At 37.8% G+C, this 14173-nt stretch overlaps 1 protein-coding gene across 1 annotated transcript in view; it reads left to right on the top strand.

Annotated features, from left to right (window-relative positions):
- The window catches only part of PDLIM5 (PDZ and LIM domain 5), a 223469-nt gene that overhangs the window by 201656 nt on the left and 7640 nt on the right, over positions 1 to 14173 (top strand). The window contains exon 9 of the transcript XR_456946.1: positions 4015 to 4189. The gene's annotated coding sequence lies outside the window, so the exon portion shown is untranslated. The remainder of the gene's footprint in view (positions 1 to 4014; positions 4190 to 14173) is intronic.

The raw sequence follows: 14173 nt of genomic DNA on the forward strand, positions 1-14173 counted from the left end.
GCTGCGGCCTCTCCCGTTGCGGAGCACAGGCTCCGAACGCGCAGGCTCAGCGGCCACGCATGGCTCACGGGCCCAGCCGCTCCGCGGCATGTGGGATCTTCCCGGACTGGGGCATGAACCCGCGTCCCCTGCGTCGGCAGGCGGACTCTCAACCACTGCGCCACCAGGGAAGCCCTGCCTTCTATTTTTAAGGCAGTTTTCTGGTAATGGGTAGAAAGAAGTTAATAGAAGGAAGCTGTCATTTTACAGAGTTTATCATTGACTTAGGAAGGAAAAATATTACAGGATATTGATAAATAGCAAATATATTTCATAGGTGGAGGTGTTAAGAGGGACAAGAGAATACTTCTGACTGGGATAATCAGGGAATACTGGGGAAGAAGATGGAATTTCCATGAGCCTTACAGAATGGGAAATGCATGAGTAGCCATGGAGAAAGGGACATTTCATCGACTGTGCCTCATAGAAGCAGGGCCCGTCACGGCATGTCCAGGGGGCAGTGAGTAGACGATAGCATAGTGCTTAAGAGCACAGACTCTGAAGCCAGACCGCCTGGCTTTAGGGTTGCCCTTAATTTGCTGTGTGACCTTGGGCCGCTTTCTTAACCTTTCTTTGCCTCAGCTAGAGTAAAAATGTGGTACTAATCGTGCCTAAATCATAAGGCTGTTGGAAAGATTTGAGAATAGTGCCTTCAAATAGGGATGGCACAAGTTAAATGGTAAATAAAAATCACTGAGTTAGATGATAATGGCGGGGATGTGGGTGAGTGAACATAAAAAACAAGGTTGTAAAGAAGATTGGAGTGAGCTCATGCAGGGACTGGACTGTCAGGAATGCATAGAGTTTGCAGGGAAGAGTTAGGGAAGCTTTATAAGCAAGAAAATATGATCAGAGTAGTGTATTTGGAAAAATAATCCAGCAGAATAGGCTGAAAAAGAGACTGAAGACAGAGAGACTGGTTAGGAGACTTGTAATTGTCCAGACTTGAGGGGTTCAAGACCAGGACTCAAATGCTAGAGCATGGGTTTGGATTAAGGGACAGACATTGGAAACATTTCCAAGGGAACAGTTCTTAGGGTCTGGGGGCTGATAGGGACAGCGGAGCCAGAGGGCCATGCCTGAGTAAGTGGGAGAATGCAGACATACAGGAATAGTGAGGATGAGCTGGTAATGTGCGCAAGCAGATGAAATCCATGTTGCCTGCCTTGAATTTAAAGATAAGAACAAGATTTGCGGCAGTGAAAATGCATATCTGCATTTCTCCAAGAGCAGTCAGGCCTGGATCTAGAAATTGAAGGAGCATTGTGCTATGCAAGCCAGTGAGGGAATTAGGAAGAGAGTAGACAAAGCAAACATTACAGTAAGTTTCTTTTGCATTTCTGTAAGAGAAAGTGTGAGTCTCAGAGAGTGAAACCGTGTTCCTAATCCAGTTGACTCACTTGAAACATGGGCGCTAGTCGAGCTCCCTGGCCTGTAAAGTGCCACTTCACAGCTCAAGTGCCAAGCAGAGTGCTGGAGGAGATGTGCTAGGTGTTTATAAATGCAGGGTTTCTGGATCTGCAGTTACACATCATTGCAAACAGGCTTTATTCTCGTGAGGGAGAAATAGCCTTTCAAGTATGCTAATTAACCTTATCCAGTTCTAACCACGCCTTTAATGTGAATCCTGTCAGCACACACGCACACGTACACAACCACACACACATACATACACACATAATTTATATTATTTATATGCTTTTCTTAAAAGTTGTTCCACTTCAACCATTAGAATATATGCCTTTTCTCTTCCACTACACTTTAATTACCTGTGGGTAAGTAGCAGACCTGTTGGTTTTAATCCTTCGCAGTTTTTGCTGTTGTTCATTTATGTATTGATTCCACTTTACTCATTCATTCATTCATTTATTCATTCCAGACACTGTATTAGTTGCTATGGTGAAGAATAAGACATAGTTCCTGCCCTCAGGGAGCTTACTCTCTAGTTGGGGAAGAAAAGACACAAATATATGTAGTAGAGGCAATAATCTAGTCATTCGGAAAATTACAGGAACATAGGAAAAAGACTTTAATCTGGATTATGTGGAAGGGGAAGTGGGGAGAGAGAGTTCAGGGAGGAGTTGTGGAGCAGCTGACTCCTGGGCTGCATGTTTTTTTTTTTTAACATCTTTATTGGAGTATAACTGCTTTACAATGGTGTGTTAGTTTCTGCTGTATAACAAAGTGAATCAGTTATACATATACATATATCCCCCTATCTCTTCCCTCTTGCATCTCCCTCCACCCTCCCTATCCCACCCCTCTATCTAGGTGGTCACAGAGCACCGAGCTGATCTCCCTGTGCTATGTGGCTGCTTCCCACTAGCTATCTATTTTACATTTGGTAGTGTATATATGTCCATGCCACTCTCTCACTTCATCCCAGTTTACCCTTCCCCCTCCCCGTGTCCTCAAGTCCATTCTCTGCGTCTGCGTCTTTATTCCTCTCCTGCCCCCAGGTTCTTCAGAACCACTTTTTTTTTTTTTTTTTTAGATTCCATATATATGTGTTAGCATATGGTACTTGTTTTTCTATTTCTGACTTACTTCACTCTGTATGACAGACTCTAGGTCCATCCACCTCACTACAAATAACTCAATTTCGTTTCTTTTTATGGCTGAGTAATATTCCATTGTATATATGTGCCACATCTTCTTTATCCATTCATCTTTTGATGGACAGTTAGGTTGCTTCCATGTCCTGGCTATTGTAAATAGATCTGCAATGAACATTGTGTTAGATGACTCTTTTTGAATTATGGTTTTCTCAGGGGATATGCCCAGTAGTGGGATTGCTGGGTCATATGGTAGTTCTATTTTTAGTTTTTTAAGGAACCTCCATACTGTTCTCCATAGTGGCTGTACCAATTTACATTCCCACCAACACTGTATGAGGGTTCCCTTTTCTCCACACCCTCTCCAGCATTTATTGTAGAGAAATGCAAATCAAAACTACAATGAGGTATCACCTCACACCAGTCAGACTGGGCTGCATCTTAATGAGTGGTGGTTACTAGGTGAATAGGAAGGATGGTAGAGAAGTGAGGTGAGGACAGGCTGTGAATAGGTAGCCCCATTCACAGGAGAAATGAGGCAGTTTTGTATTCACTGTAGCATAAAGAGAAAGGCAGAGGGTGGTGACAGATGAGGCTGTGTGACAGGCAGAGACCACTGGAGGGACCTGTATGTGGTGCTTAGAAGATTGGACTACACTCAGTGGTCAAAGAAGAATGAGATCCTTGAAATGGTTTATGCAGAGCTGTGATCAGATAAGATTTTAGTCCTCAGTGGCAGTGGGAGTATGAATTTAAGGAGGACAAGGCATTTGGTGGTTAGTCCAGGTGGGAGACTTTGAGGACATGAACCAGGACAGTATTGTAGGAATGGAGACGAGGCGGCAAAATCAAGAACCATTTGTGATGTAAAGTCAGCAGGACCCATTATAACCACAGAGGAGGGAGAGGAAGGCCCTAGGATGATTCTTATGTATCTGCCTTATATGACCGGGTGACCAATTTCACAGTCTACTTAGGCAGTACAGGAGGAGATAGAATATAGGGAGTTCATTTTTGCTTTTATCTTCAACACATTGAAATCTTTAATGTGCTCTGACATATTTTGAGTTAAATCTAATTAATGGTTCGCAAAGATGTCTGGATGACTAGAAATATTTCAACATCAATATTCAACATTAACCATATCTCCTCTTGGAAGCAGAGGTGACTCTGCTTTTCCTACAAAACCCTCTGCAGTCATCTGTCATAACTCTTTCACTGGGTTGTAATCCTTGAATTTTTCTTTTTTAACTCTGTAGTCTCAGACCAGTGTTTGGTCCGTAACCTCTCCATAAGTGTGAGTGAATGAGTGAAGAAATGAGTGGATAGATTATTTTTTAAAGTAATATTATTATTTGATTATTAGGAAAAGCTTATATTTGGCTTGTTGTCATTCTGATTCTTCTGTTTTAACTCCTAGCACCTTCTACTGGAAGAGTCGCAAGCAGTGGGACATCCACAGGAGCAGTGGCATCAGCCAACTCAGCCGAAAGGCAGCCCCAGCCCAGTGATGAGGACACTTTGGTGCAAAGGGCCGAGCACATTCCCGCAGGGAAACGAACTCCAATGTGTGCCCACTGCAACCAGGTCATCAGGTTGGTTATTTGATTTTAAATTTTTCTTGAAAGGACTTAATACCATTATGGATTTTTTTTAATATTCTGAAAGATTAGAAATTTTATTAGTGAAAATATTCTTGCTGTATTTCTGTATAATAGTATTGAAGTAGACACATATGAATATATATACATTTGTTAGAATCTATTTTAATAAAAATAATTCTGGGCTCTGTGATAATAAAACTAAAAATACCAACTTAGTCAGTTATTAATTCCTATCAGAACTAAGGGAAAATAATGATTAATGTGGCTTTTCAGAGAATAATAAAATATTAAGACTCACAGGGACCCCAAAGAACTTCATTATTTCACAAATTATAAAAGTGAGGACTTCCATTTAGATGAAAAATAACTAATGATGTAAAATAAAGAACTTGGAGTCCTTGAGAAAAGAAGATTGGATTTTTGAATACCTAAGCTCTAAAAGATATAATTACCTTCAGATCTATTCATAAATGCTTTACATTTTAGATTAGGTCATAATCTGCTTCTTTAAAATATTTTTTATCCCAATGTATTTTATTGTTTCTTTAATTCTGATAAGCAGAAAAGGCTAAAAGTAAGCTCTTAAGTGACTGTATTACACTGGCACTTATAAACCTCAGCGTTTCTGAACAAGTGACTTTTCAAATGTTATGAGGGGGGGCTTCCCTTGTGGCGCAGTGGTTGAGAATCTGCCTGCTAATGCAGGGGACACGGGTTCGAGCCCTGGTCTGGGAGGATCCCACATGCCACGGAGCAACTAGGCCCGTGAGCCACAACTACTGAGCCTGCGCGTCTGGAGCCTGTGCTCCACAACAAGAGAGGTGGCGATAGTGAGAGGCCCGTGCACTGCGATGAAGAGTGGCCCCCACTTGCCACACTGGAGAAAGCCCTCGCACAGAAACGAAGACCCAACACAGCAAAAATAAATAAAATAAATTAATAAACTCCTAACCCCCAACATCTAAAAAAGAGTAATGTTATAAGGTTTAGGTGTGAATGTTAATGCAGGGATCCCACCAGAGGACCCTGTTGCCTCTGTGAGTTGTCTTGTTGGCAGTAACAGATGATTACTTGAAATGACTGCTCAAGCTCTCTCCTCGTTTTTAATTTACCCTGTTTTGTAATAGTTGAAACAACAGCACCTCTAAAGCTGAAAAAGGTTAAGACTTACTTGCATTTTCCCTCCTCTCTTACATAATTACTGCTTAGGATAATGCTTCTAGTTACTACTTAAAATGGAGCACAGGGAGTCTCAATATCTTATTTAAGAACCAAATATAGATATTCTTCTCCTTAATTCACTATTAAATAATAAATGTGTCAAGAGCACAGAACAGAGTACATGATTTTTTGAGAAGTAGCTTTTGCCTTTTAAAGGTAGTCTGTGTTCATTGTGACATTTCCAAAATATAGAAAAACAGACAGCGAAAATAAAAGTTCATACATAATTCCACATCCCAAGGTAACCACTATTAGTATTTTAGTTCACACTTTTAAAACACACACACATAAGGACAGATGTTGTTTTACAGAAATGAAATCATGATATTTTGTAAGCTGTTGTTTTTCCCTTAGTTTGTATTTTCCACAGTGAGCACCTGCTGTATAAGAATTAGCCAGCAGCAGTAGGAGGGGTAATAATGGTTTATGGGGAGAAGCAGAAAATCAATAGAGGTTTCCAGAGTCTAGCACAGTATCCGACACACAAAAGGCATTCGGTGAGTGTTTGACCTGAACAGATCATACATGACTGTAGACCCACTCATCCTTCAGGTCATAGTATCAATTTGGTTAGAGACATTTTTTAAAAAGTACTACTATAGGGTCTTAACAGAAATATTTAAACTATTATAGAATCTAGTGTGGTACTGCTTTGTCTCAATAAATAAAGCAATGTTTTTAATTACTAACTCTATATAGGGTTATGTTTTTAAGGTTAATATTAATAAAAATAAGTTTTGCTTTGTAACATTGTTTCTGTAAGTTATGGTACTTTGGTTACGTAGACTGGTATGTGGGGATACTATAGTCTGGAGAAAAACACCCTTTATGGAGACAGGAGTCACTGCTGTTTGTGTCCTGTTGTAATAAGCAATTGATTACTGGATGGATTAACAAAATGTCAAACCATATCAGTTTCTGACTCTTGTTGTCTGATTATAAAACTCTGTGATATTCTACTATCACCACTGCCAGCACATCTGAAAAACTTAGTATGGAGAATATATGAAGACCAAAATAGAAATTACATTCCCCACCCCTAACTGCCATGGTTTCAGTTTTTAATGCTAGCCTAGGATATAATTTTAATACACAGTCTTCTGCCAAGTAAAATAAATATTATGTTAAAAACATGAATGCCACCACTTATTGCCCCCCCATCTGTTAAATTTTATACTACTCTGGAATATCTCGGCACTTGTTATCAGTTAAGCATTAGAGCTTCATTTACTGGGGAAGTTAACAGGAACAGGTATTAGCTCATGTCAAGATCCTATAACAGTAATTAACATAGCACATTTGCTTGGTGCTCAAATGCTAAAGCAGCTTGAATAGATTGTGGTCAGTTCAGAGAGCTAGTCAAAGCATAATTCTAGTTCTTGGCCTCAGTGTCAGTATCACTTACCAAAGCAAGGAGGCATTAGGTCAAGTGACATTCTCTTGGACACCTGTTTTAAAAACAAGCTGCAGTTGTAGGCTTGATACTTTCAGTATAGAATATGGTAACCTGGCAGAACCTGAGAAGTTTAAGATTATTTTATAACTTATATTGTTGTTTTGTTTTCCACAGTGTAATTTACATTGTTTATAATTTATATTGTTTTATATTTATTTTCTAAATGTTTCAAATTTTGAAAAATATTTTTAAGTAAAGGCAAACTAAGGCAAATTTTATGTTTTATTTTATTTTATTTTTAGAAAAATTCATTGTTTTTGGAAAATCTCAGAAACCTGGATCACTGAATGTTGGTACTGAACTGATTATCTCTTATTGAACTTATTTTTTAGCTTAAAACTCCATAGATCATTTTATTTTCATCTAATGTTTATAATTCTTTGGTTTATTTGAATCTTGAAAAGATTATGGATGTTTTGCCTAAACTGTATTATTTAGGCAATACTTTGATTAGTCAGTTGCCTTTTACAGATGGATAGAACATTACATTTTAGGAAATTCTACTGAAGCTCTGATTAAATTGCTCTAGAACATTTCCAATCCATTTATGATAGAAGTACCATTTCTTCGACTCATACTCATGAACAGATTGACTGTTTGGAGTGCTGATATAATAGGGAAACAGAAAATCAGGCTACTAATATAGCCAAAGCCATATTTAGTTTCTCTGGTAGAACGGGCTTATGAAAACAGTAGCTTATTTCTGAACTGTTACATCTAGTGGCATTAATATCCACTTGTATTACATGAAGTTTAATGGACCATTCACATTTAGCTTCTTAGCATTTTGGTGAAAGAAGTAAGGGATTCATGGTGCTTGATTTCTTCTTTGATATGAAATGCTTAAAAAAAAAAAAATAGCCACAATGCTATTATCCTGTCTTTGCCTACAGTCCAGCACCAGAACAATCACATTCAGACAACTCGTGACAGAGAAAATTTTAACATTATTGATTTATTTCCTGCTCACTTATTTTCAAACTTTTCTCATAAGGAGGGCCATCTCAGTTACCCCAGGAAGAAGCTAGCAGAGTTTTTTTGCCTGTCTCACCGTCCAGTTCTATTTCTGAGCACTCCATTATTAATAGGTTTTATTTATTTTCCCTTCTGGTTAAGATTTTACTTGAAAATAAAAGACTTCTTGTCTTAATGTGTTAGTCCTTCCATTTAAAGAAACAACCAAAGACATAGACCAAGGTTTATGAGCAATGCATAGACCAAGATTTCAGATCTACTGTAGTGATAAATTGGAAAGAACAAAATGTTCAGCATCTATATGATGTAATATTATGGTGCCATTAAGATGCTGTTTTTGGATAATAATTGTTTAATGTATTCTTAGCATATGCCAAATACTGTGTTAAGAATTTTAACTGAATTCTCATTAAATTCTTATAAACTTGTAAGACAGTTATTATAATTGCCTAATTTCACAGATGAGAAAACTGAGGCACAGAAAAGTTACATATTTGCTGAAGTTACCTAGATAGTAAATGGTAAAACCTGAATTTGAGCTCAGATCTAACTTTAAATTGTATTCATGGTTTAACTTCCACTACTTAGGAAAAAGTTATAGTATTAAGATAAAAAAAGAACTATAGAACTCTAAATAAAATATGATTCTAACTTTGTGTAAAGAAAATACATACCAAGATATATAAATATATAATATATATAAATATTGTGACTCTCTATATATGTAATCATATATACTACTGTATTAAATCAGGAGAAAAAACAGCTTAAGCAGACCTGTCATAACTTGAGTGTGGCAAGGTACTCTTCATAATGTTAGAGTGGGTAAGTGAGAAAGGAGAAAGTAATAGATAGGCCGAACAGTTACAGGTTCTTTCCTCCCCACCAAATGACTTTGTACCCCATACATGCATTCCTAGACTCATGAGATGACCAAGGGGATGAGAGGTTTACTTTTCCAGTTTCTCGTCTAACTATAGACGAGACTATAGGATGACTATATTTCTATTTCTTGTAGAAATATAGCCATCCTATAAGCAGTGCTCATTGAGTATTTTATGTGCCACCTCCTTTAAATACCAGGGATAAAGAAATCAAAGACATACTTACTCCCTTCCCTTAAGGAAGTTACTGTTATAGACTGAATTATGTCCCCCCAAAATTCATATGTTGAAATCCTAACCCCCAATATATCACTGTGACTGTAACTGGAGATAGGGTCCTTAAGAGGTAAAGTGAGGTCATTAGGATGGGCTCTAATCCAGTATGACTGGTGTCCTTTTAAGAAGATATTAGGACACACACACATACAGAGGGAAGACCAGGTGAAGGTGACCATCTACAAGCCAAAGAGAGATGCCTTAGAAGAGTTTAACCCTGCCAACGTCTTGGTCTTAGACTTCTAACCTCCAAAACTGTGAAAAAGTTAATTCCTGTTGTTTAAGCCATCCCATCTGTGGCACTTTGTTAAGGCAGTTCTAGCAAATTAATACTGTTACACCCTGGTAAAAAATACAGACAAGCAAATCAACAGCCATATCAATGTGGTAAGTCTAATAAAGATACCTCCAGAATCCTGTTGGTGCAGAGAGGAGAGATGGGGATTATCTAGCTTCAACAACCAATTACTTTTATTTGAAAGAAATTGCAAGCAATAAAGTTCAATAGTCTACTCATAAAATGATACTTTTATACAACAAATATCCATCAAAAACTTATAAAGTATTAGCTAATGCTAAGGTGGGTAATCATATTGCAATACATAAACATATCAAACCAACACGTTGTGCACCTTACATTTACACAGTGTTATATGTCAATTACATCTCAATTTTTTTTAATATATTAAAAAAAGAAAACTTAAGTGCAAGTTGCCATACTAGCACCATAGTATATAAATGTTAAGAGGCAGTCCCTGATTTCATGTATTTTATCATCTGATAAGGAAGCCAGAGACCTGACATAGATAACCATAATGCAGTAATGTAAGTGTCATGAGCAGTACATAGTACCCTGGTATATATGTACTGCCCTTATAACCATAGTAAGGAGTCCTGAATCATGGCACTGAGGAAAAGTCATGAGATATCTATAGGGCTCTAAATTGTCATAGTTGTAAAGTTCAAAAATTAATCTTGCCTCAGGAAAATCTTTAATAATGGGAATTCATTTTGGTGATTTCAATACTTATATACATATGGATCTGGTATAATATGTCACATCTTCTGCTTTAGTGATCCCTGTAGCCAACTATCAGATTCCATATTTATTTTTGAGCATGTGAGTTATTTTTTATGTGGCTTTGTTTTTAACTTTTGTTAATTAACTTATTTTGATTTTTTTTTAACTTTCTTTTTTTGTTTTTAACTTCTTTCGATGCAGTTAACTTTTGGTTAAATAAAAAATTTTAACCTGTAGTGGCTGGGCCCTGGAGGATTCTAGCTTTCCAGTTCGTGATCCACATCATCTCAGAGAAGTTGCCTAACTTCTCTGATGTTTTCTCCATCTATTTAGAGAGTTAAGTTCTATCAGTGAGGGTTACTGTTAAGAATTAAATAACGAAGGGAAGCAAGAAGTAAGCCTTTGAATCAACAGTGCTGTATGTTACCTTTGAAAGTTAAGAGAGTCAATCCTAAGAGTTCTCATCACCAGGAAAAATTTTTTTTCTATTTCTTTAATTTTGTATCTGTATGAGAATGGTGGGTGTTCAATAAACCTATTCTGGTAGAGTCAAAAAATAAAAAAGAAGAAAAAGAAGAAGTAAGCGTTTGATTTTCAACCTAAATCCCTGTTAGCTGTGCCTGTTGAAATTTGCAGTTCTTTTCACCTTTCTGACTAAGCTGTTCTTTTTCTCCGAATTATTCCCTTAGCATCCTTCCCTACCTTTCCTTACATTATTAATAAACTTTTTTTTGGCATCAATCTCACAGAAAATGAACAGGGTGAAAAGTTCCACGCCATAGCTCTGCTCTCTCAGCCAATCATTGCTTCAGCTGTCTCCCCTTCCTTCACTTGTCTGTCAGCAGGGATTCAGGGAGGTTCATGGATGTAGAGGGCTCTGAGAGGGAGCTGAATGCTTCATTCCACTGTGCAGTTATGCAAGCCTGCCTTCCAGTTCCCAGACGGAAACCCAATCCTACCTGGGATAAGAAGAACGTATTCTGTTCATCCTGTGTTAATGAATTTGTTAAATTAGTCTCTGCTGACACAGACAAGACAGGACTCTGTTATATATGAGATTTCATTGTTTATACATAACTTCAGTGGCATTGATGGGGAAGATGAGCTTTCAGTTCAGCCGAGGAGTATCTGCACAGAGCCTGTTTATATAAGAAAGGAGGGCTGGCAGGAGCACAGGTCACTGTCAACTCCCTTTTTTACTTTTTTTTTTTTTTGCGGTACGCGGGCCTCTCACTGTTGTGGCCTCTCCCGTCGCGGAGCACAGGCTCCGGACGCGCAGGCTCAGCGGCCATGGCTCACGGGCCCAGCTGCTCCGCGGCATGTGGGATCTTCCTGGACCGGGGCACGAACCCGTGTCCCTTGCATCGGCAGGCAGACTCTCAACCACCGCGCCACCAGGGAAGCCCTCAACTCACTTTTTAAAGGTGCAGAGGGAGTTTCTTTACTGTCATTAAGATTGTTCACTATTCAAATTTGACAAAGAAACTTAAGTAAATGCCTTAAAATACCCTTTCAGTGGGTTATTTATTTATTTATAGTGGACTCTATCCCAGAAAGCTTTCAAAAAGACTTTCTAAGAATATATGAAATATAAGAAAACCTTCTAAATTACAAAAGGGGGCAAAAGAAGAATGAAAATCATGGATGGGACTATTAGAAATGAAGACTGGAGAAAAATTTGTCATTGTGTCTGGACAGTAATGACATATATACTTGCCTGTGGTTAGATTGAATTTGGCTGTAAGCCTTCTAGCAGCTGACAAAACAAAGAAAATTAATTTTGCAAATTACTGTTCAGTGAGATAAAAAAATAAAATCTCTTGCCCAGAAAAAGCAAAACCGTTCTTGTTACAAAAACCTGAAAGGAACTTCTCCAAGGAAACCATGTAAAAATGGCCATGTGTGATCTAACGAGCAGCACTCTCAACAGAAACTTCCAGAAAGAGCAGGGGTGGGTTTCGTGGAGCTGTTTCCTTTCACAAGTGTCAGTGCAGACTGATGGTGTCACATTTAGCACCCATCATTAAAGGAATTATCCTGTGGGACGGGGCAGGCCCAGTCTGCTCCGATTCACAGAACAGGGTTCTCTGAGTTGATCTCAACACATATTTTAGAAAGCCTAGAAAATGCAATCAGCTGTTCTTAAATGTCTTTTTTTTTCTCAGATGAAGTTCGTTAAATATTTGGTAGCACTGATGGGCATGTTTCAGGAGGAAAACTCTTTCTTCCAAGTGCATACTAACACTTCTGCTTTAACAGAAAGTGGAAATTGAGATTGAATTGACTTCTTTTGCAAACTGAAGAGTCAATAAGGATACTGGCCTCAGGGGCCGTCCACCCTTCTGGATGAGCTGAAGATGTACCCTGATAAATTCACCCTGGTAAATAGTTTAGAACCTGCTTTAATGTCCAGGCAAATCATAGCATAAAACCCTAAAGTTCTACCATACTCTAAATTTACACAGTAAATTTAGCCTGGCAGATTTTTCAGGCGTACATAACGAGATACTTACCTGGTGGAAAAGCTAAGTGCTCTCCTAAAACTTTGTCTGGCTTTGAGCATTGTGACTCTTTGGCTTATCTTTGAAAGTAAACTACTTGCCAGGTATATACTGAGAAAATGAAATGAACTCTTGAGTAGGACTGTAGTTTATAAACCAGTTGTAACAAGTTGAGGGACAGCCTACCAAAATATTTGGTTACAGAATAAGTGATCTGTAGCCCTTTTTTTTTTCCTGGCAGGAATTAGTTAACAAAGGCATTCCTTGTTAGTGGTAACAAGAATGGTACCCTAAAGTTTAAAAATAATAATAATAATAAACTACTTTTCTCAAATGTTAAGAGAGTTGCATGCACTAGCTTATACAAAATGGCATAATATTAGTAATAAGAAACAAGTTAACAAAAAGTAGGTAAAAAATACCCTCTTATTCCCACAGAACACATTGTAATCATTCATCAAGGGCCTTTCTACTTACCTGACTCTTGCAGAGTCAGGTAAAGTGCTGGTTCTGAGAAAATGCCAGTGTATTTGCAAAGAATTTCCCAATGGAAGATAGTTACTGAATATCAAGGTTTCTGTTATTGTCAAAGGCTAAAAAATGTTTCGACTTTGTGATGCTCGTTATTGTGACTTTTCCCACTAATAATCTGTCTAAAAGTCAGATACCCTATGCTTACTAAGAATTAGATACCCTGTGGTTACTCAGTGATGATAATTGATGGTAGTGTGATCAGAGACAGAATATCATTTGACTAGAGCAGTGTTATAGAAATCAGGAAATTCAGCTTCTGGCCTTCATTCAATCAGTGATTTTATGATATATGTCATACCTTGTGGACATTCTGTATCTCAGCTTCTCCATCTGTTAAACTGGGTTCATAATAACTGCCCTGGTCTGTCTCACAGGAATGTTGCATGGACAAATTAGATAAGTGTAAAAGTGCCTTGGAGATAAAGCCGCTCTATGAATAAAAATTAGTGTGATGTAGCTACTGCAAAGTATGTTGCAGAGGCTAGAAAGGTTAATCTCCGCAGGCTTCATGACTAGATAACTCTTCATAATGGATTCCTGTCAAGCAAACCAAACCCATCTTATCAGTTCATGGCTGTATAGTATTTAATGGAAAAAAATCACTTTACAAACATTTCTTACCTTGATGCAAATGCACATTAAAAATCAGTCATGTTTGAATTAAATAAAACCTTTCTAAGTAGCTTCAAACCATCTCTAATACCCAGTTTATAATTTCTGTAGTCATTTTGGAGGGGGAGGATTTGGTGTGTTTAACAAAGTTGAGAAATAAGTATAAGAAACAATGTATGGGGAAGAGAAATTGACAAGAATGTTTTTTCCAGTAATAATTGTTACTGTTTTTAAGATGCTGACATTACCAAATTGAGATTTTTTTCTTTTGTTTATTTTATGGAAATTTCGAACTCTCATTTCTGCCCAGCCCATATATATTTTTCCTGGTTACTTCATTTTCTGTCACAGTTAATATTCTCATTCTCAGTCATAATCATGATGCACTCACTCATTGCAGCTCAAAAACCCTAACTACCAAATCCCTTGAATACAGAAAACCAGGGGGCAGAGATGGCCTTTCTTTTTTTTTTTTTTTTTTTTTTTTTTTTTTTT

Source organism: Lipotes vexillifer, unplaced genomic scaffold (genome assembly GCF_000442215.2).
Source record: "Lipotes vexillifer unplaced genomic scaffold, Lipotes_vexillifer_v1.1 scaffold178, whole genome shotgun sequence".
Lineage (NCBI taxonomy): Eukaryota > Metazoa > Chordata > Mammalia > Artiodactyla > Lipotidae > Lipotes > Lipotes vexillifer.